Here is a 20874-nt window from a genome sequence, read left to right on the forward strand (position 1 = left end):
ATTCACATTCACTCCCATAAGGTATCAAAGGATCAGGAGTGAGAATAAAGTCAGTCTTGGATGTGTCTTCTCATCACACAAATTACTGAGCATCTGGGCACACCCAACACTGAAGTGGGCTCTGTGTGTAAGAAATATGCAAGGAAGTCTCTTTGCTTTCAAGTGGTTTATAGCAAACAGAGAGAGAAAATATCTGAAAATAATGAAAATATAGTTATGAAGAAGGCCCAACACTGTCTCATTGAATACTACTTTATTTCTTTCCCCTTTTTGATTTGTAATCTCCAGGATTCACTCATTCATTCATCTGTTCATTTGTCCATCTACTCATCCGTCCATCCATCCATCCATTCATCTGTCCATCCATCCATCCATCTATCCATCTCTCCATCCATCCATCATTCATCTCTCCATTAATTTGGTCACCCAGTCATTTGAAGAGTAGAACAAGGTACTAGTCTAAATAATGGAAATACAAATAGGACATGAAGGACCCTGTACTGGGGAAAGGGGCTGGCTATTAGTAGAAGGCATCAAAGGGAGTAAAAGAAAAAGCCTTGGCTTCAAGTAGGACTGAAGCTATAATCCTCACTACACTCAGTAGTAATAAGCTCTGTGTCTATTCATCTACTCACCTTAAGTCTTACTTTGTAGTCTCAATATCCCTATTGCTTTGCAGAGTTCCTGGCTCAAAACAAATGCTGAATGAAAGAGCAAGTGAAATACAGCAGAGTGTTGTAATCCCGTTAGGAGTCTACTTTCTCATGTGAGAAAATGGGTGTTAATGATAGTCCAGTAGAGGTTAAGTAAATGTAGTATTTTATTTGCCTAATGGGACACAGTACCCGGATAAATAAATATTTCCTATTTTGCTTCCTTCTTTATCTTGGGCCTGCCTCTTTCCTGCTCTCAACCCTTTTTCACGATTAACAGTGAAGCGGTCAGAATACTGTCTGAGGGCCTGACCCAGTTTGATTCAAAATACTGGATAATAGTCTAGTGCTTGGCATTGTTCCTGGGAACAATTGTTCCTGGGAAAGCTTCTGCGTGCTTTTCATAGATATTATGTGGTACTCACTGCATCTTAATTACCAGTTAAATATGAATCATCCATAGTTTGCTTCAGGCTCCTCAGGGATAACACCTTAGTTGCTTAGAAAATAATAGTAGGGAGGGTCCCTAACAGTGACCGCAGTTTTCTTTTCCCAAAACACAGGCCACTGTTTTTATTGATTAAGTGGATTTCAGTGTAGCTTTTAAACTATTGTCTCTGTGGCAGTTGGTCTGAGAAATAAAGCTGCTCAGGTGAGATTTTGATATTAACGACTGGGCAAGAAAGGGGGTACTGTATTTGGTGGTGCAAAATGGCATCTGGGGGCCCCCTGCTGTCAGTCAGACACCAGGTTGGATGCTAAAACCCTGGCGTTTGGTCTGCATTGCCCCCTGGTGGCAAGACTGGTATGTGGTCTGCATTGGCCCCCTGGTTACAGCTGGGAGCGGGCAGTGGCATTATTCCTGGGCCAAGCTCCAGAGTCACCTAGCAAGAGTTTAAGGAGCAAGAGTGCAGTTCCAGTGAATTTCCTGAGCATTTCTTAGGCTGTCTAACGCACCATGGAGGTCATACAGGAAGAATAAGGAATCCATTCTGCCCCCAGCAAATTTGTTTTTTGGCCTTCCAAATTTCCTCTGGAGAATACCTGTCATCTGGACTTATTTGTCATTCTTTTACTCATTCATTCCTTATTTTTCAACAAACATTTATTGAGCACCAATAATAGGTGCTGGGGTTATCTCTCTATCAGTTCAGGTGCTGGGGTTATAGAAGCAAACAAAACAAGTCTCACCCTCATGGATTTTCATATTCTCAGATCCCTGCCTTAATGCCTGGTCCACCAACACTAACACAGTCACATACAGAGTAAAACTTTGCTTACGTCTGATAGCCAGTAAATCCTCTACTGAGGCACTGCATACTTAGAGCTTAAGCTGTTTTTCTTCTATGGGTTATTTAGAATTTATTCAAGAGGAAACTCTAGGAGATAGTGAAGGACAGGGAAGCCTGGTGTGCTGTAGTCCATGCAGTCACAGAGAGTCGGACATGACTTAGTGACTGAACAACAACAAGAGGGAATTGCCAAAGAGAAAACCCTCAAAGATGGAAAGGAATGTATGACTAATGGTGGATCTTCAGGTAATAAGGCGGGAGATTGGAGGCACAATTGGGAAATTCTTTGCATTCTCCAAAGCACACCTGCCAAGCCACTTCCTGCTCTGCCTGTGTATAGGACTGGATCTTCCAGCTCTGCCTTCTCTGCAAGGTTCGTTGGAGTCGCCTGAGAGCAGTGGGAGCCACGAATGGATGCCTGGACTCCGAAGAAGAGCTCTGTGGAGTTTCTCTTTTCCATATAAAGAAGAAGAAGAAGAAAATTCTGATGATATCTGTTCTTAGTTCTGTCCTCAAAGATTTTACAATCTTCTGAGGGGAGAGAGAAGTTATAGACATTTATACTTACAAGAGAGGCACAGACAGGGGCCAGAGGATTTCTGAGTAGAGAGAAGCGATTCATAAGCTGAGGCATCAGGGGAGATTTCAGGAGGAGATACGGTACTCCTGAAGATATCAGGTACTTGATAGGCTATCTTATTATTTGGGGAAGTCAAGCTGTGCTGCCATAGGAACCCTGGTGGTAGAAGAGGATGTTTGGACAGCCATTGAGGAAGTGAAACTCAATCAATGTTCCAGGACTAGAAGGTTGAGGCAAGATTCTCACTTGGCCTATGGAGATGTTCTTGGGAATTGCTATTTAAAAAAAAAAAATTTTTTTTGGCCAAACAATATGGCATGCAAGGTCTTAGTTCTCCGACCAAGGATCAAACCTGTGCCCCCTGCATCGGGGGCATGGAATCTTAACCACTGGGGAAGTCCGGGAAATTCCTAATTTAGTAAACCAGCATCCACTCCCAGGGCTTCCCTGGTGACTCAGATAGTAAAGAGTCTGCCTGCAATGCAGGAGACCTGGGTTCAATTCCTGATTTGGGAAGATCCCTTGGAGAAGGGAATGGCAACTCACTCCAGTATTCTTGCCTGGGAAATCCCAGGGACAGAGGAATCTAGCTGGTTACAGTCCATGGGATCGCAAAGAGTCACATCCACTCATAGTCCCTCCCCCACACCACCCTTCATCCTCTAGGTGCCAGCAGGTCAGGTCACTGAACTAAAGGTCAGTGCCCTGGATGGCCTGTCCTGCCATCTGCCTCAGACTTGAGCAGACTCATTAAAACTTTGAGCCGCTGTAAAACTTGCACAGGTGGCACAATCAGCTCAATAGCAAGTTCCTCTCAAATGAGTTTAGGATTCTCTTTTTTCTTCTTCCCTGGGTATTTACTACTCTGCTCTATTTCAGATTGGCAGCAAAGTGAAACTTAACTTTTGTTTGTGAAACGCTACTGCTTTATTTAGGCTTCCCAAGTGGTGCAGTGGTAAAGAATCTTCCTGCCAATGCAGGAGACACAAGAGACACGAATTCCATCCCTGAGTTGGGAAGATCCCTTGGATTAGGAAATGGCAACCCCCCCATATTCTTGCCTGGAGAATTCCATGGACAGAGGAGCCTGGTGAGCTTCAGTCTATGGAGTCGTAAAGAGTTGGAAACAACTCAGCACACACACTGCTTTATTTAAGTCTTCTGAAGCTGTGTGGGTGCTGGAGTGCAGTCGTATTGTTGGGCATCTTATGTAGCCTTTGGAAATTTGGAAAAGAGGAACACTTTAAAGACTCACGATTGGATTAATTCACTTTAGGAGTATAGAAGATACCCTCAGCCTGGGGTACTCAAGGCACTGCAGGCTTCTATGCTAGAGAAGGAGCTCTGATTATAAGGGAGAGCATTGACAGACAGATCACAGGGAAAAACTGGGGGCACAATGTTGCTCTTCGTGTGGGACTTGTGAAAGTCGCTCAGTTGTGTCCGGCAATTTGCAGCTCCACGGACTATACAACCCATGGAATTCTCCAGGCCAGAATACTGAAGTGGGTAGGCCTTCCCTTCTCCAGGGGATCTTCCCAAGCCAGGGATCGAACCCAGGTCTCCCGCATTGCGGTCAGCTTCTTTCCCATCTGAACCACCAGCGAAGGCAATGTTCCATTTCCTCACTCACCACACTGACGTCCTTGGTGCTCAGGTTTGCTGCTCTTCTCCCTCCTGCCTCCAGAGGGCGATATAGCCACAGCTCTTTTGAAACACTGCAGGGTGGGAGTGTTACGGCAGGGCTTGAGGCCACTGTATTCTTTCTCACTTTCTTTTCGCAGACACGCCCATGTATTTGGTCCAGAAGGATCCATATAGGTCTGTGAGCCTAAACCACATATTCCATTCCAGCTTCTCCTGGCGAGTCCTGAACTGAGTACCATACGGCTTGCACCACCAATAATCATGTCACTTGTGTGTGAGCTCCTTTGAAAATATCATGGGGAGGACAAATGATCAGCTGGGTAAGATTATTTTTATTTATCTTTAATTTTTTTATTGAATTTTAAAAATTTTATATTGGAATATAGTTGATTTACAATTTTGTGTTAGTTTTTAGGTGTATAGCAAAGTGATTCGGTTACACATATACAGGTATCTATGGTTTTTCAGATTCTTTTCTCATTTAGGTTATTACAGAATGTGGAGTAGAGGTCCCTGTGCTTTACAGTAAGTCCTTGTTGATGATCAATTTTACCTTCTATTTATTTCTAACACACTGTTGGTTGTGTCTCTACCTTGCTCAGGATCCCAGGACCCCTTAGCAAAGGCCTTTTGTAACCTGTCCCCAAATGACCCAGCCACCGTCATCTTCTCTGTCATTGCTGCAGGTCATGGGCATTCTTGGGGTGCGGGGCAGTACAAGAAAGCAGCCTGCATATGAGAAGGATGAGCCAGGGCCCTGACTCTTTAATAGACTTCATCCATGATGTAGTTGCCGCGCTGCCAAAATAGAAAAGAGGAGGGGAAGCTGCCGTCTGTGTCTAAGCACAGGGACACTGGCTGCTCTGTGACGGAGCCAGGTGGCCCGGGTGTGGCCTGACGGTGAGTCATGGCCCACCCACCAGGCTCCGTGGGCTCCTGAGCAGATGGTTATCATTTAGAACCAGCCCAGCCTCTTTAACAGAATCTGGCATTTTATTGCTGCCTACTGGTTGATAGGCCTGCTTCCCTCCATTTCCTGAGTTGGAGAAGCCCCAGCTTCCGGCTGTAACACGGAAAGTTTCCACCAGAGGCTGCTGCTGACTTTCTCTCTCTCTCTCTCTCTCTCTCATTCTGTTCTTTTCATTTGGGAGACCTGACTCCGCGGTCTACAGGCTCTTTTCTGTTGCCTCTTGTTTCCAAGCAGCCAGGTGTAGTTCAGTGAACTGCTGGGGGCTTGGGTGCGGTCCTTCCACTCTCGGATCTGTGATGTATATTTGGTGGGAAAGGGCCATGTTCCAGCAGCACCGTGAATGTGAAAGGGAAAAGGATTGCTTCTCCCTCCTTCACTTTCAGTTGGGCATCTCCCCATACTTCCTGCAAGGGCTCTGAGGCCAGGGTTGGGTCCTGGCTGGTCTTTTAAGTCTTTGTTCATTAAGGAGGATGTTCCCCACAGATAAGTACCACTCAAGGCTACTGCAAATGCCCTGGGGAGGACCAGGAATTCTATTTAGATTTTGAAATCTGAAAGAGATGGTTGTTATTTAGTCGTTCAGTCACGTTCGACTCTTTGTGACCCCATGGACTGCAGCACACCAGGCTTCTCTGTCCTTCACTATCTTCCGGAGTTTGCTCAAATTCATGTCCATTGAGTAGATGAAAAAACACCGATTGGCCCAGAGCACCCAGCCACCTGCAGCTGAAAGCTCCCGTGGTCTCCTCAGGCTTCAGGAAAGGCTGCTTTATTGGCTTGGGGTGGAATTGCTTTCTCCTCCTGACCACCTCCGCCCGCTGCCCTGTTCTCCTGCCCAGTCCCTTCTGGCCGACTCTGAGAGCCTCTGGCATATCTATTTCTTCCCAGTTGGTCCAGACTTGGGCTCTGTTGTTTTTTCCCCTCTCCCCGCCCCCCATCCCTAGGGAGAGGGTCGTTTATTGAATCCAGTGCTTAGATTACTGTAATTCTACCTGATCTGCTGTCTCCTATGTTGTCACCCACCTGCAGCCCCAGACCGTCCAAATTCAAGACATAAATCACCCACTGCCAGCATGTTGCTGCCCTAGACAAGAACCCATGATGGATCTCTATTGCTTTTTGAATCCAAACTACTGCCTGGCATTCATGATGCTTCGCCTTCCTCTCCTGTTTTCATATTCAGCCAACTGTGTCTCTGTTCTCTACTTTGCCAACACAGTTGTCTCTATGCTTCCTCTGAAACCCCCACCCTTGAAAAATATCCCGGAGCCAAGAAAACTACCCCAAATATATCAGGCTCATTTGTATCTCCTTTCATAGAATCATGTCTTGTGTTTGTCTCTCAATCCCAATAATATCCATCTTTGGAGTCAAATTTCAAATCCCACTTCTTAGACAATCTGAATCCACACTGACATCTTTTTTTTTTTGATGGCCTGGAGCACTTTTGTCTGTAGCAGACATGTTGGCATGTAATTCTGTTCAAGATGCTGATGTTGAGTTGTTTTATACTCATTTATCCAAGTGTTGAGTAATCATTCATTGAGTGCTTGTGTTCCAGGCGTTGGGCTGATTTGTTAATCTAGGAATCATCCCTGCTTTTTTTTTTCTCACCTTCATGACCAATCAGTCAAGTGGCCTGAGGCATGTGAAGGGTGCTTCCAAAATGTGTGCTGGTTTGGCCACATGTCTACACCACCGCCTACCCCTTGCCCACCGTTCTTGTCTGCACTACTGAAATGGCCTTCTGACTGGTCCCCCATAGCTATTTTTGCCTCAGTGCAGTTTGTTCTCTACAAAATAGAATGATTTTTTAAAATTTTATTTTATATTGGAGTAGAGTTGATTTACAATGCTAAATGTGTTAGTTTCAGGTGTACCACAAAGTGATTCAGCTATACGTGTGTATATATATATATTTTTTTTTCTTTTGCAGATTCTTTTCCCATTTAAGTTATTACAGAGTATTGAATAGAGTTCCCTGTGCTCGACAATAGGTCCTTGTTGATTATCTGTTATATATGTATATGTTAATCCCATCCTCCTAGAGCAGCAGTTCCCAACCTTTTCGGCACCAGGGACCAGTTTCATGGAAGACAGTTTTTCCACAGATGAAGGGCAGGGGGATGGTTTGGGGCTGATTCAAGCACTTTACATTTATTATGCCACCACTGATAGGACAGGAGGTGGAACTCGGGCAGTAATGCAAGCTATGGTGAGCTGCTGTAAATACAGATGAAGCTTCTCTTGCTTTTCGGCTGTTCATGTCCTGCTGTGTGGCTCAGTTTCTAACAGGCCAGGAACTGGTACCAGTCCCTGGCCTGGAAGTTGGAGAGCCCTGTCCTAGAGTGTGTTTTAAAGGAGAAAATTAGATCATATTGGTTTGTCACCATTGTTAAAACCCTCCTGTGGTTAGACCCCACCAGGGGTGTTCTATTGCATTCAGAATCAAATAGAAATAGAAAAGAAACTAGACTCGCCACCCTGGTCTATAAGGCTGTGTGCCATTTGCCCCTGCCCGCTTCTCTGGCTACATCTCCTGCTTCTGTCCCCATTCATCACTGGGCTTGGCCTCCCAGCTCACTGGTCCATTCCCAGGGAGTCATGTCAACTCATTCCTGCCCCTGAGCCTCACTCTTACTGTTTATCCCTGGGATTCTCTTTCCAGATGTTCAGGCCACTAACTCTGTGTCATCATTTAGGGTGTCACTGACTTAGAGAAAACTCCCGTGCCTGCTAAATTGCTTCAGTTGCATCCGACTCTGTGTGAACCCCATGGACTATAGTCCTCCAGGTTCCGCTGTCCATGGGATTCTGCAACAAGAATACTGGAGGGGGTTGCCATGCCCTCCTCTAGGGGATCTTCCCGACCCGAGGATAGCACCCACGTCTCTTACTTCTCTTGCATTGGCAGGCGAGGTCTTTACCATTAGCACCACCTGGGAAGTTGAGAGAAGCTTCCCAGTACTGTATTGTTAAAGGTTGCATCCTGGCCTTACTGTTAGTCTCCTCCCCACGATTTTGTTTTATTTTCTTTATATCACTTGTCTGATTCATTGGTTTATTTTATTGCTTCTCACCCTCACCCCCTTTAGAAAGTGGGTTCCAGGAAAGCCGGGTTCTTGTTAGTCTTGTTTTCTGTGGCACTATCAGCACCTCGAACAGCATCCAGAACCTGGAAGAGACAGTATTTGTTTAAGTAAAGGAATGAATGATTGTGTGAATACATGTATCCAAGGTGAATAAACATGATCCCTGCCTTTGAACAGTTCACAGAATGCTTGTAAAGGAGAGAGACTAATAAACATTTCCAATCCAAGGAAACAAAAGCTATAATAGAGACGTATAAAAGCACTATTTGAACACAGATGAGGGAATAATTAAATCTACCTCCTTTGAATGAATCTTATCTCTTTGCTTATATTATGGTTCCATAAGGACAAACTATCTCATTCTTCTATTACATTCCCCACTACAGTGGTTTCTAAATGCCAGTCTCTTGGCCAGCTGCAACGGAATCACCTGGGAAGCTTAAAAAGCATCACAGATGTTTAATTTCTGACTCTGCAGGTCTGAGTGAAGCCCTAGGATCTGTCTTTGTATAAAAGGTCCCTGGGGGTTTCCAAAGCATGCTAGCTTGGGGACCGCAGTGCCACATTGCCCAGCACAGGGCTGAGTGCATTGTAAGGGCCCTGCGAGCCTGCCTTCCAGAAATAAACCCATCTTTCCTGGCTTATTCTTTTTCTTATGAGCCCCGGGGTAAGTCACCAGGGTGTCTGAGGTTCCTGTGACCAGAGGGGGATGTAAGGCCATATGGGGGATCATTCCTTTTTGCTGGTCTGACAGCTCAGTGTTGCTCATCTCTCTTCACAGGGATGGTTATTACCAGCCTTACAGGTTGTTTTATTTTCCTAAAGAACAACACACAGGCGTTCTCCTATTAGTCCCACTCCTTGTGAGTATTGCATGGCAGTAGAGAGCCACAGCCTGGAGAAACAGCCCTCAGGGTGACAAATCTCCTCTTTCTATAGGCAGCGGGCTTCCCTGGTGGCTCAGATGGTAAAGAATCTGCCTGCAATGCAGGAGACCCAGGTTTGATCCCTAGGACAGGAAGATCTCCTGGAGAAAGGAATGGCTACCCACTCCAGTATTCTTGCCTGGAGAATCCCATGAACAGAGAATCCTGGTGGGCTAGAGTCTGTGGGGTTGTAGAGTTGGACACGACTGAGTGACTTTCACTTTTCATAGGCAATGAACCACAGGGATGAAGTGCAGGAGGGAGTTTGTGTGTTTGTGCTATTGTTCAGAGAATGGTTAGTAACTTGTGCCACAGAGAAGGCTCCCTGGACTTCAGCAGGCTCTGGTGTTTCTTCACGGGGGCCTGGGATCAGCAGGTTGGTGGCCTTGAGGCCAAGGCAGGAGGTGGCCTTTCTCCAGCTTTGGGAGACCTCTGGGGATCTTTCACCTGCCTTCGTGTCTTGACTTGCCATTGGAGAGGACCCTACCAGAGAATGACTTGGTATCCAGGGCTGACCAGCAGATTTCTTGAATGCTGGTGATTCCAGAATTTTCATGTAGGAGAAGTTTAAAGGCGGCAATACTTTGAAGTGGGAGCTAGCATCCTTCTCTGGAAACTGTTTTATGGCAGGCACAATATTTGTACTTGGATTGTGTGTTGGTTATTTATTGTGTAGGAGTCTGACAAAGATTATGGAGAAGGAACCCAGAGTTCCCCTCATCACCCCATGCCTACATCCTCTGCCACCTGCCTGTGCCTCTCATCAATGTCACCTCTACTCTTAATTAAGATTAAGGGCTTAATCTCGGAAACAAAATTTCTCCAAATCTCGTCTCCTTCCCTCCCTTTCTTCACTCTCTTATAGCAGCTAGTGAAAGTCGTTCAGTCATGTCTGACTCTTTGTGACCCAATGGACTGCCAAGAATACTGGAGTGGGTAGCCTGTCCCTTCTCCAGGGGAACTTCCCAACCTAGGAATCGAACCAGGGTCTCCTGCATTGCAGGTGGATTCTTTACCAACTGAACTATCTATCAGGTAAGCCTGGTACAGCAGCTACGATCATTGCAAAACAGTACATTCTCAGCTAGGCTTGTTTTTAAGTATTCTGGCTACAAATGGACAGACTCAATGTATATTGTAGAGTTTCCATCAACTACTTGGAAGAGGAGTGGGAATGAGGAAGAAAGGGAAGGGGTTCCAGGCTTTAAAAAGACTAAGGCTCATGTCTTTTTAAAAAATATTACTTAATTAACTTGACCATGCCAGGTCTTAGTTGCAGCACATGGGATCTTTGCTGTGCCATGTGGGGTCTTTAGTTGTGACATGCAAACTCTCAGTTGTGGCATACGGGATTTAGTTCCCTGACCAGGGATCGAACCTGAGCCCCCTGCATTGAGCGTGCAAAGTATTAGCCACTGGACCACCAGGGAAGTCTCAGGCTTACCTCTTTGTGCAGGAGAAACACCTCAGTCCTGCACACAGATGGACACTACTTTTCTCCTATATTAGGTTTCATAGAAAGTTGGTGTTTGATGTTTCAGCCCATGATACAGTAGGAATAGCACATTTAGAAAGGAGCAGAAGTCGCTAGGAGCAGGTGCAATGACGGTGGGGAAAAGAGACAGACAGACACAGAGATGAACCGACTCTCATGGAAAACACACTGACTGCCAGGGGCCATGCTGCCAAATGGAGGATATGGGGACCTAGGAACGAGAACAACCCAAGTTCATGCCCTTGTTCTACAACTAACTCCCTGGAGGGCCTTGGATGGGTTCATTAAGCCTCTCTGGGACTTGATTTTCTCATCTAAAATGGCAATAATAACAACCCCAAATATCCTCAGGCTCCTATCCAATGAAGTAACAGGTGGTGTTTTCTCATTTTTTTCTTACCAGAGCCTTTGTTTGTTTGATAACAAAAATAACAAACTATTTGTTGTGAAAACAACTTTCGAAGAAGAGAAAAGAAATGGAACCATTCAGAAGTTCATAGAGTCAAAAGAGAAAGTACGCTTTACCTCTTCATGCATCTCCTTCCCCTTGGATCTTATTCCTCACTCTTTCTAGAGTGTCCCTTTAATCAAGATTTGTAAAACCTACACAGAGTACAAACGCAAGGACCAGAAACCAAGGGGGCAGAGCTATTATATCTCAACAACTCCAAGGGCCTCTCTGTACAGAAACTCAGAAAAAGGACTTCTTTTCTGAAAGTAAAACAAACAAGAAACTGAAGGAAAAGGTTAACTGATGGGCAGCACTTCCTGTTTAATAAGGTAAGGAGGCGTATAGCGCTGCTTATAAAGACTCCCATAAGCACTGTAAACATATACAGAAGTTCTGGCACTAAACAAAGACCTTCTGCCCTTCAGACATTTAACTTTGGTGGAAAAGTTCCTTCTTCACTTATACCATCCTTGTGCTTCATGGTCACTGGTAAGTTTACGACGTATCACTAGGCTGAGAAGTTAACCCCTCCCAGGTGTTCAGAGTAGATACTGAAGGCAACCTGTGAAATAGTTCTCTCCAGTTTCCTTTACTGGTCGGTACACATTTATGTTGATCTCTGATTTGTGTTCATTTATGCTTCTTTATGTTGGTAACTTGAGCATCGGCAATTAGTTAAATAGATTCACCACCCCCCACCGCCCCCGCCCCACCAATTTTGGCTTTACCTTTCCTAGTTGGACTTTATTCGGTCCGCTGTGTCTAGCTTTGGTCATCCCTTTTTTTTCCTTTGACCATGTGAGTTGGTATGCTGGATCTTAGTTCCCCAGTGATTGAACCTGTGCCCCATGCAGTAGAAGCACAGAGTTTGAACCACTGGACCGCTGGGGAGGTCCCAGTTGTGCTTTGGTCATTCTTGAAGCCAGGAATCTCCTCTTGTCTCCATGTGGGCAGCACAGGGTAGAATGCCCTCCTCATTTTTTAGAAAGTCAAGGTCATGTGGTGAAAATTCTCCCAGACTCAGAATCAGGAGTCCCAGAGTTGAGACCTGTAATATTGTTTTCATTTCACTCCTTTGGGTTTCTTAGTTTTCCTCTGTGGGCCCATCTTTCCAACTCACATGATTTTGGATTCTGGGATTTTGTACTCAGATATGGTTTGAATTTGCTTGCAATGCAGGAGACCTGTGTTCAATCCCTAGATCAGGAAGATTCTCTGGAGAAGGGAACGGGTACCCACTCTAGCATTCTTGCCTGGAGAATCCCATGGACAGAGGAGTCTGGCAGGCTACCGTCCTTGGGATCAAAAAGAGCTGGACATGACCGAGTGACTGAAACACACACACACGTGGTTTGCCCGCTGGTGTTTGCTCACAGTGGGATTCCAAGTTCCAGTCTTACCTCTGGGCTGGGCTCTTTCCTCCTGTGGAGACTCAGATGCAGCCCATAAGTGTGGTTCCCCCCAACCCCCACACACAGGAAAGGGGCCGGTTATTCCCAAGGGCGTATGTATCTAGCTCTGCCTGCAGTCTCAGGCTGGAAAATTATAGAAGAGTCAGCACTCTGGGGAATCCAAGGGTGTAAGCTCTGACCATTTCTCTTCAAGCAGACAGGCTTAATTTGGGGCTCAAAAAACCACAAAATTATAGAACTTGAGCTAACAAGGCTTTTAGAGACCTTTTTAGTTTTCTTTTTAATTATAAAAATAATGAGCTGGTGAAAATGAATTTCGACAGCACTTAATGGTATAAAATAAAAAGTAAAATGCCTTTTATCCTCACCTTCAGTGATACTTTGCAAGGAATCCTCCATGAAGAGCTTCTTATAAATGTGTTAGAAATGAGCTGTGCATTATCACACTTCCACATACACCCTTTTGTGTCAGCCCACCTCCACCTGCACTTAGGCACATGGACACACGTGGGACCATTTTAGGAAGTTTGTACCTTGCTTTTTGCACATAATAAAACATGTTGGAGATTTTCCACGCCAACACTCATGGACCTTCCCTGCTCTTTATAGGCTGCTTAGAATTTTCTGAGGGAAAAGAGATTGGCTGCAACTAGCGACACACACCCAGGTTATTTCCAGTAGTTGCCACTGCAAACCGTGCCTCTCAGACAGCGTTTCATTCAGTGTCTTCTAAAGTTTCATCCTTGGAACATAAGCCTTTGGAAGTGCTCAGGGACAGAAACAAAAACAGCCAGCCACCAGTTTAGAGGTCAAACAAACATGAGAAACATTTTATTTATTTATTTAGGTCACTCAACACAGCTTGTAGGATCTTAGTTCCCCAACCAGGGATTGAACCCCAGGCCATGGGGGTGAAAATGCCAAATTCTAACCACTGGACTGCCTGAGAATTCCCAGCATTGCATCTCAGATGTGGAAGTTGAGAAATATTATGTTCTTCTTTTTTTTTTTTAAATGAAGTATAGTTGGTGTACAATATTATATGTCACAGGTGTGTGGTATAGTGATTCATACTTTTTAACAGATTGAATTCCACTTATAGTAATTATAAAATACTGGCTATATTAATCCTAACGTCCTGGTTTGTCTCTCCTTCCATATAATACACTACTATATATAAAATAGATAACTAATAAGGACCTATTGTATAGCATAGGAAACTATACTCAATATTTTGTAATGACCTATAAGGGAAGAGAATCTGAAGAATTTTAAATATGTATCTATATATAGATATATATACTTATGGTGATTTAGTCGCTAAGCCATGTCCAGCTCTTGCGACCCTTGTAGCCTGCCAGGCTCCTCTGTCTATGGAATTTCCCAGGGAAGGATACTGGAGTGGGTCTCCATTCCCTTCTCCAGGGTATCCTCCTGACCCAGGGATTGAACTTGCATCTCCTGCACTGCAGGAAGATTCTTTACTGCTGATCTACCAGGGAAGCCCATATATATTTGTATGCACATATAATTATATATATACATCAGTTCAGTTCAGTCACTCAGTCGTTTCTGACTCTTTGCGACCCCATGAATCACAGCACACCAGGCCTCCCTGTCCATCACCAACTCCCGGAGTTCACTCAGACTCACGTCCATCTAGTCAGTGATGCCATCCAGCCATCTCATCCTCTGTCATCCCCTTCTCCTCCTGCCCCCAATCCCTCCTAGCATCAGAGTCTTTTCCAATGAGTCAACTCTTCGCATGAGGTGGCCAAAGTACTGGAGTTTCAGCTTTAGCATCATTCCTTCCAAAGAAATCCCAGGGCTGATCTCCTTCAGAATGGACTGGTTGGATCTCCTTGCAGTTCAAGGGACTCTCAAGAGTCTTCTCCAATACCACAGTTTAAAAGCATCAATTCTTCGGCACTCAGCCTTCTTCACAGTCCAACTCTCACATCCATACATGACCAATGGAAAAACCATAGCCTTGACTAGACGGACCTTTGTTGGCAAAGTAATGTCTCTGCTTTTGAATATGCTATCTAGGTTGGTCATAACTTTTCTTCCAAGGAGTAAGCGTATTTAATTACATGGCTGAAATCACCATCTGCAGTGATTTTGGAGCTCAAAATGAGCTTCCCTTGTAGCTCAGTTGGTAAAGAATCTGCCTGCAATGCAGGAGACCTGGGTTTGATTCCTGGGTGGGAAAGATTCCCTGGAGAAGGAAATGGCAACCCACTCCAGTATTCTTGCTTCAAGAATCCCATGGACAGAGGAGCCTGGCAGGCTACAGCCCGTGGGGTCGCAAGAGTCGGACATGACTTGGTGACTAAGCCACCATATATGTAAATGAGCTACTGTGATGTACACTTGAAACGAACACAATGTTATAAATCAACTATACTTCAATTAAAAAAAAGATTAGGCGTGGTCTTTATATATACACACACACACATATGTATACAGTGCAAGAAATCCTTGTAGCTTATTTTATCTATAATAATTCTACCTCTTAATCCCCTCCCCCTTCCCTCTCCTTACTGGTAACCACTAGTTACGTTCTCTATATCTGTAAGTCTTGTTTCTTTTTCATATAGCATGATACCCTCCAGGTCCACCCATGTTGCTGCATTTGGCAAAATCTTTTTTATGGCTGAGTATTATTCCATTGCAACATTGATCTTATACTACCTTTGGCATTCCTGGATCTCAGGCCTTCAGACTTTGAATTATACCACTGACTTTTCTGGGTCTTCAGATTGCAGGTGGCAGGTAGTGAGATTTCTTAGCTTCCAGAATTGTGTGAGCCAATTTTATAATAAATCTACCTATCTATCTGTTCTCTTTCTCTGGCTGTTCAGTCCCTAAGTTGTGTCTGACTCTTTGCAACCTCACGGACTGCAGCACACCAGGCTTCCCTGTCTTTCACCATCTCCCAAAGTTTGCTCAAACTCATGTCCATTGAGTCAGTGATGTCATCCAGCCATCTCATCCTCTGTAGCCCCTTTCTTTTCCTGCCCTCAATCTTTCCCAGCATCAGGGTCTTTTCCAATGAGTCTATTCTTCGCATCAGGTGGCCAAAGTATTGGAGCTTCAGCTTAAGCATCAGTCCTTCCAATAAATATTTAGAGTTGATTTCCTTTAAGATGGACAGGTTTCATCTCCTTCCTCTTCAAGGGACTCTCAGAACCCTAATATAGGGCCTGAGGTTAAGGATGTTGAAGTCAACAAGTCCTCACTTGTTCTAGTGGCATCTGGAAACTTTAGGAATCTACTTAGGACAAACTGTAACCCCACTCAAGGGAACTGTTCTGTGCAGACTCGATAGAGGTTACCCCAAGTAGAGTTGAGGAAGGAATGGAAAAGTGCTCTGGGCCAGCAACTCTCCTAAGAGCATTCATGGGCACTACCTCATTTGAGCATCACCATCTTTTTTCCCTTTAATATTTATTTATTTGGTGGTGTCTGGTCTTAGTTGTGGTATGTGGGATCTAGTTCCCTGACCAGGGATCAAACCCAGGCCCCTAGCATTGGGAGCTCAGAGTCTTACCCACTACACCACCAGGAAAGTCCCTTCAAAGGAGTTCTTACTTTCACTTTACAGAAAAGGAAATTGAGAACACATGAGAGAAAATGACTTCCTTAGGGTCTCACCAAGCTGAACTTCTATCTCTGGAGGAGGCTTCTGAATTACCAGCAAAGCCACTTATAAATGTGTCGCCCACCAGGCTTCTCTGTCCATAGGATTCTCCAGGCAAGAATACTGGAGTGGGTTGGTGTGCCCTCCTCCAGGGGATCTTCCAGACCTGGGGATCAAACCCACATTTCCTGTGGCTCCTCCATTATATGCAGATTCTTTACCGCTGAGCTACCAGGGAAGCCCACTTATAAATCTATCTTGAACTCAATCTTGTCTTTGGATTTTCTGTATGGCTTTCAGAACTCTCAGAGTCTGAGTGAAACCAATCTTCATAAATTCCCAGCTGCAGAGATGTCATTATCCACACACTGTTGGGTGAAGAATAGACCTGACCTTTAGTTCAGTCCTGTCCCAGCCCTTTCTAGCTGTGTGACGTTGGATGACTTACACAACCATTCTGTGCTGGGGTTTCCTAAGCTGTTTGACAGAAATAATGAAACCTGCCTCATGTTGTTGGAATTTAATACAACATGGTAGATAGGCATGTTTTTAGCCTAGTCCTGGAATGTGGTTTTGATCCATTCCCTTCACAATCCTGGGCCCCGCTGGCTGTCCCCATTTCTGATCCCCTCTCCAACCTTACTTAAATATTTACCAATCCTCTAGCACATCGAAAGCTGCTCTGGGTCCTGGATGGCTTTTGCTGTCTATGTTGGGTGGGTCTCGTGTGTAGTGGATGCTCCGTAAACATTTACCGTCTGATTGAATGATTGATCTTCCTTTCTCCTCTATCACTCGTGCTTGTCTTTTTTTCCCTCCAAACTGGCTGTCTATGTCCTGGCCCTGGAAGCCCAGCTGGTATCCAAGGACAATGAGATGACCCCAAAATCACCCACTTGCTTCTACTCTTGTGGCTGAGACCTGAGACAACAGCTCTTCCGTGAACCAGCTCTGATTTTTACCCTTGAGGTCTCAGGTTCTTTCTCAATCCTGCTTTCCATGGATTGGCACCTACTGAGGTCACCTGGCACTTCCTCCTAGGCGTGATGGCACTCACTGCCCTTGTAATTTCTCCTATCTTTTTTTCTGTATTGATAGCTGTGTGATGCTGGGTTGCCATGACAACTAATTGATTAGCATCCAATTCCTGGACTGGGAAACATGCAGCCATAAAGAATTACAAATGATGCCTGATTGTCTGCTGCCAATAGCCTGATTGCTGCCATTTTCTGGCAGGTAGCTCAGCCCTAACAGGAAACCCTGTGCTGTGCAATTATTGCGACGTGATTGATGCATCACTATAGTTACAATCTGCAGTGTTCCCAACTCAGAAGATTTTTTTTTTTTTAAGAAAAAGGAAAAAAACCCTCCCCCTTTCAGATGGAAATGCTTACAAATGAGGAAGCAGTATGGAGTGGGGGAGGGAAGTGGAGCTGGCAGGGGAGGTGAGTTTAAACTAAGCAAGAGCCTGGTTGGAGTTTCAGAGGTAATGCAGGTAGGGAGTGAGGCACAGTAACATATAGTCAGGGAGAAGGAAAAAGGTATGACCCCTTCCTCCTCCAGCTCCTGGGCATTGCAACACACTCAGGGGTGGTTCAGAAATCACTTCCAAGTGAGAGAGGCCTGAAAAGTGGGGGAATGCAAAATGGAGCACAAAAATTATACAGGTTACAGGTGGTGTGCTGTTAAGGCCAATTACTCAAGCTGCTCTCTTGGGTTTAAGTCATTTGTGATGACCAAAGAGCGAGCCCCAGGGCCTGGAAATACTAAGGGAAAGAGGCTACGAAGCCAGGTGAGACCAGTGAGAGTGTGGAGGATAGAGCCTCAAAGAAGGCCGGTCCTCAGAGGCTTTGGGGCAAAAGAGACCTTTTCATCTGACCCAGGAACAAAATGCCTCTGTCGTTCCTCAACTGGATGTTGAACACTTCTCAGGCTGGTAGGGAAGGAAAAAGAGAATAAAAATATTTGTGATTGTTAGGGCTAGATGTCAGTCTTTTTGTCTTGTCAAAGCTGACTATTACTGGGAAGGTTGCTACTCCCACGTATCTCCCAAGTCATGTCAATAGTTCAAAGATGCCTAGTTATCATGCTGCAGACACTTCTTCCCCTCAAGTTAAGGATGTCTTGCTTTCTGCAGCCTTCTTTTCAAAAGCAAATGCTCCTAGTATTATTTAGTCACTTAAACCTGGATATGAATGTGTGTGTTTTTAAACCACTTTATTGAAGCATGATTGACATACAAAAACTCTACATGTTTAATGTATACAACTTGATGAGTTTTGGAATAAGTGTACATCCATGAAACCATTATCACAATATGCCATAAACATATTGATCACCTCTGAAATTTCCTCCTTCCCTCATTTATCATTATAATTATTAATGTAAAAACAGACCTAGAATAAGGTGAGAATGCCTACTCTTGCCGTGTTTATGTAACATAATACTTGGAATCCTAGCCAAATAAATTTGACAAGAAAAAGAAATAAAAGCATCCAAATCAGGAAAAAAAAAAAAAGAAGTAAAAATGATCTGTTTACAGAGCGTACATGCAGGAAACCTAAAGATGTTGCAAAAACACTCTGTTAGACTGAATAGGCAAATTCAACCAAGTTGCAGGATATAAAATCAACATATAGCAATCAGTTATATTTCTATACACAAATAACAAGCTATTTGGGGAAAAAAATCAAAACAACAATCCCATTTACAAAAAGGAGGAAATATTTAGGAGTAAATTTAATCAAGGTGATGAAAAACTTTTACACTGAAAATTATGGAACACTGGTAAATGTGTTTTTATACTCATTTTACAATTATCTGAATCCTTTCTATCATTGAATTTAGGTATTTTTATTTTTGCATTCTTTTTTTTTTCTTTTTACTGTTTGAAAGAAGGGATAGAGTCATTAATTTTGTCATATAATGGAATCATAATAAATGGTGTTGAATGAATGAGTGGGTGGAAAGATGGTTACAATGATGAGGCAGCCTCAAAATATATGGGGTTGGGTAGGAGTTGGTACAGTAAGGTATAATGGGGTGATGATGGTCAAAATTAAATTGAAAACCACTAAAGACTAGTTCTGGGCTTCCCTGGTGGCTCAGTAGTAAAGAATCTGCCTGCAATACAGGAGATGGAGGAAACATGGATTCTATCCCTGGGTTAAGAAGCTCCCCTGGAGGAGGGTATGACAACCCACTCCAGTATTCTTGCTAGGAAAATCCCATGGACAGAGGAGCCGGTGGGAGTCTGTCTATGGGGTCACAAAGAGTTGGACACAACTGAAGTGGCTGAGCATGCATGCAAAGACCAGCTCTAGTCACATAAAGGAAGTCTTAGACATAACCTACTTCCAAAGAAGCCTGGGTAAAGGTATCAAAAATATAGGCAGGCTAATATCTCTGGTGCCTGACATTGCTAACTATTGCTTTCTGGTACCATAGCAAAGGAGAGGTCCACATGGACATGTGCCTATCACCGTGGTTACTGACTGGTATGTGTCCCTTGCCTACAATATGGATCTGCCCATCAGAAAATGATTGACATCTGTAAGTTGATCCCAATAGTCCAATTTATTTTCAAGGGGAGAAAAAAATGAATTAAACTGTTTATTTACTACTTTTGTCTTCTTATTAGACTGGGAGTTTTCTGAGGGCATGAATCATGTCTTCTTTCTTTTTGTTTTTAGTGAGTTCCTGGCATTGAGAAAGCATTTAATTAATATATTACTGTTGAATAAGTGCACAATTTAATAAATTAAGAATAAATTCAATCCTTCTCAGCCAGAGTAAGAATTGAGAAGGAACAGTTAAAATTGTGGTACATATATACAATGGAATATTACTCAGCCATTAAACAGAATGAAATAATGCTATCTGCAGCAACATGTGTGGGCTTAAAGATTGTCATACTGAGTGAAATCAGACAGAGAAGGAGAAATATAGTATGATATCCCTTATATGTGGAATCTAAAGAGAAATGATACAAATGAACTTACTTACAAAACAGAAACAGACTCCACAGATTTTGCGAATGAGCTTATGGTTGCCAGAGGGAAGGATGAGAGGAAGGGATAGTTAGGGAGTTTGGGATGGACATGTACACACAGCTATATTTAAAATGGATAGGGCTTTCTTGGGCTTCCCTGGTGGCTCAGATAGTGAATAATCTGCCTGTAATGAGGGGGACCCAGTTCAAATCCCTGGGTTGGGAAGACCCCCTGGAGAAGGAAATGGCAATCCACTGCAGTATTCTTGGGGGCTTCCCATGTGGTGCTAGCAGTAAGGAAACTGTCTGCCAATGCAGGAGACATGAGACTCAAGTTCGATCCATGGGTCGAGAAGATTCCCTGGAGGAGGGCATAGCAACCCACTCCAGTATTTTTGCCTGGAGAATCCCACAGACAGAGGAGCCTGACAGGCTACAGTCCATAGGGTCACACATAGTTAGACACAACTGAAGCGGCTTAGCATGAACACATGCCCAGGGCTTTCTTGCCAGAAGGAACTCTCAAGAAGGCTGCTCTGGAGTCTGTGTTTCCTGAGGAGGCTTCAGAAGAACTCCCACCACCTCTCCAGGAGACTCTCTGAGACCAGCAGGCCTTGTGAGGTTACCGTGAAAAGACAGTCACCTATGAAGCAGGCCCTCCTCAATTAAGTTCAGTTCAGTCACTCAGTCGTGTCTGACTCTTTGCGACCCCATGAATTGCA

The sequence above is a fragment of the Bos taurus genome, chromosome 8 (genome assembly GCF_002263795.3).
Source record: "Bos taurus isolate L1 Dominette 01449 registration number 42190680 breed Hereford chromosome 8, ARS-UCD2.0, whole genome shotgun sequence".
In the NCBI taxonomy this organism is placed as follows: domain Eukaryota; kingdom Metazoa; phylum Chordata; class Mammalia; order Artiodactyla; family Bovidae; genus Bos; species Bos taurus.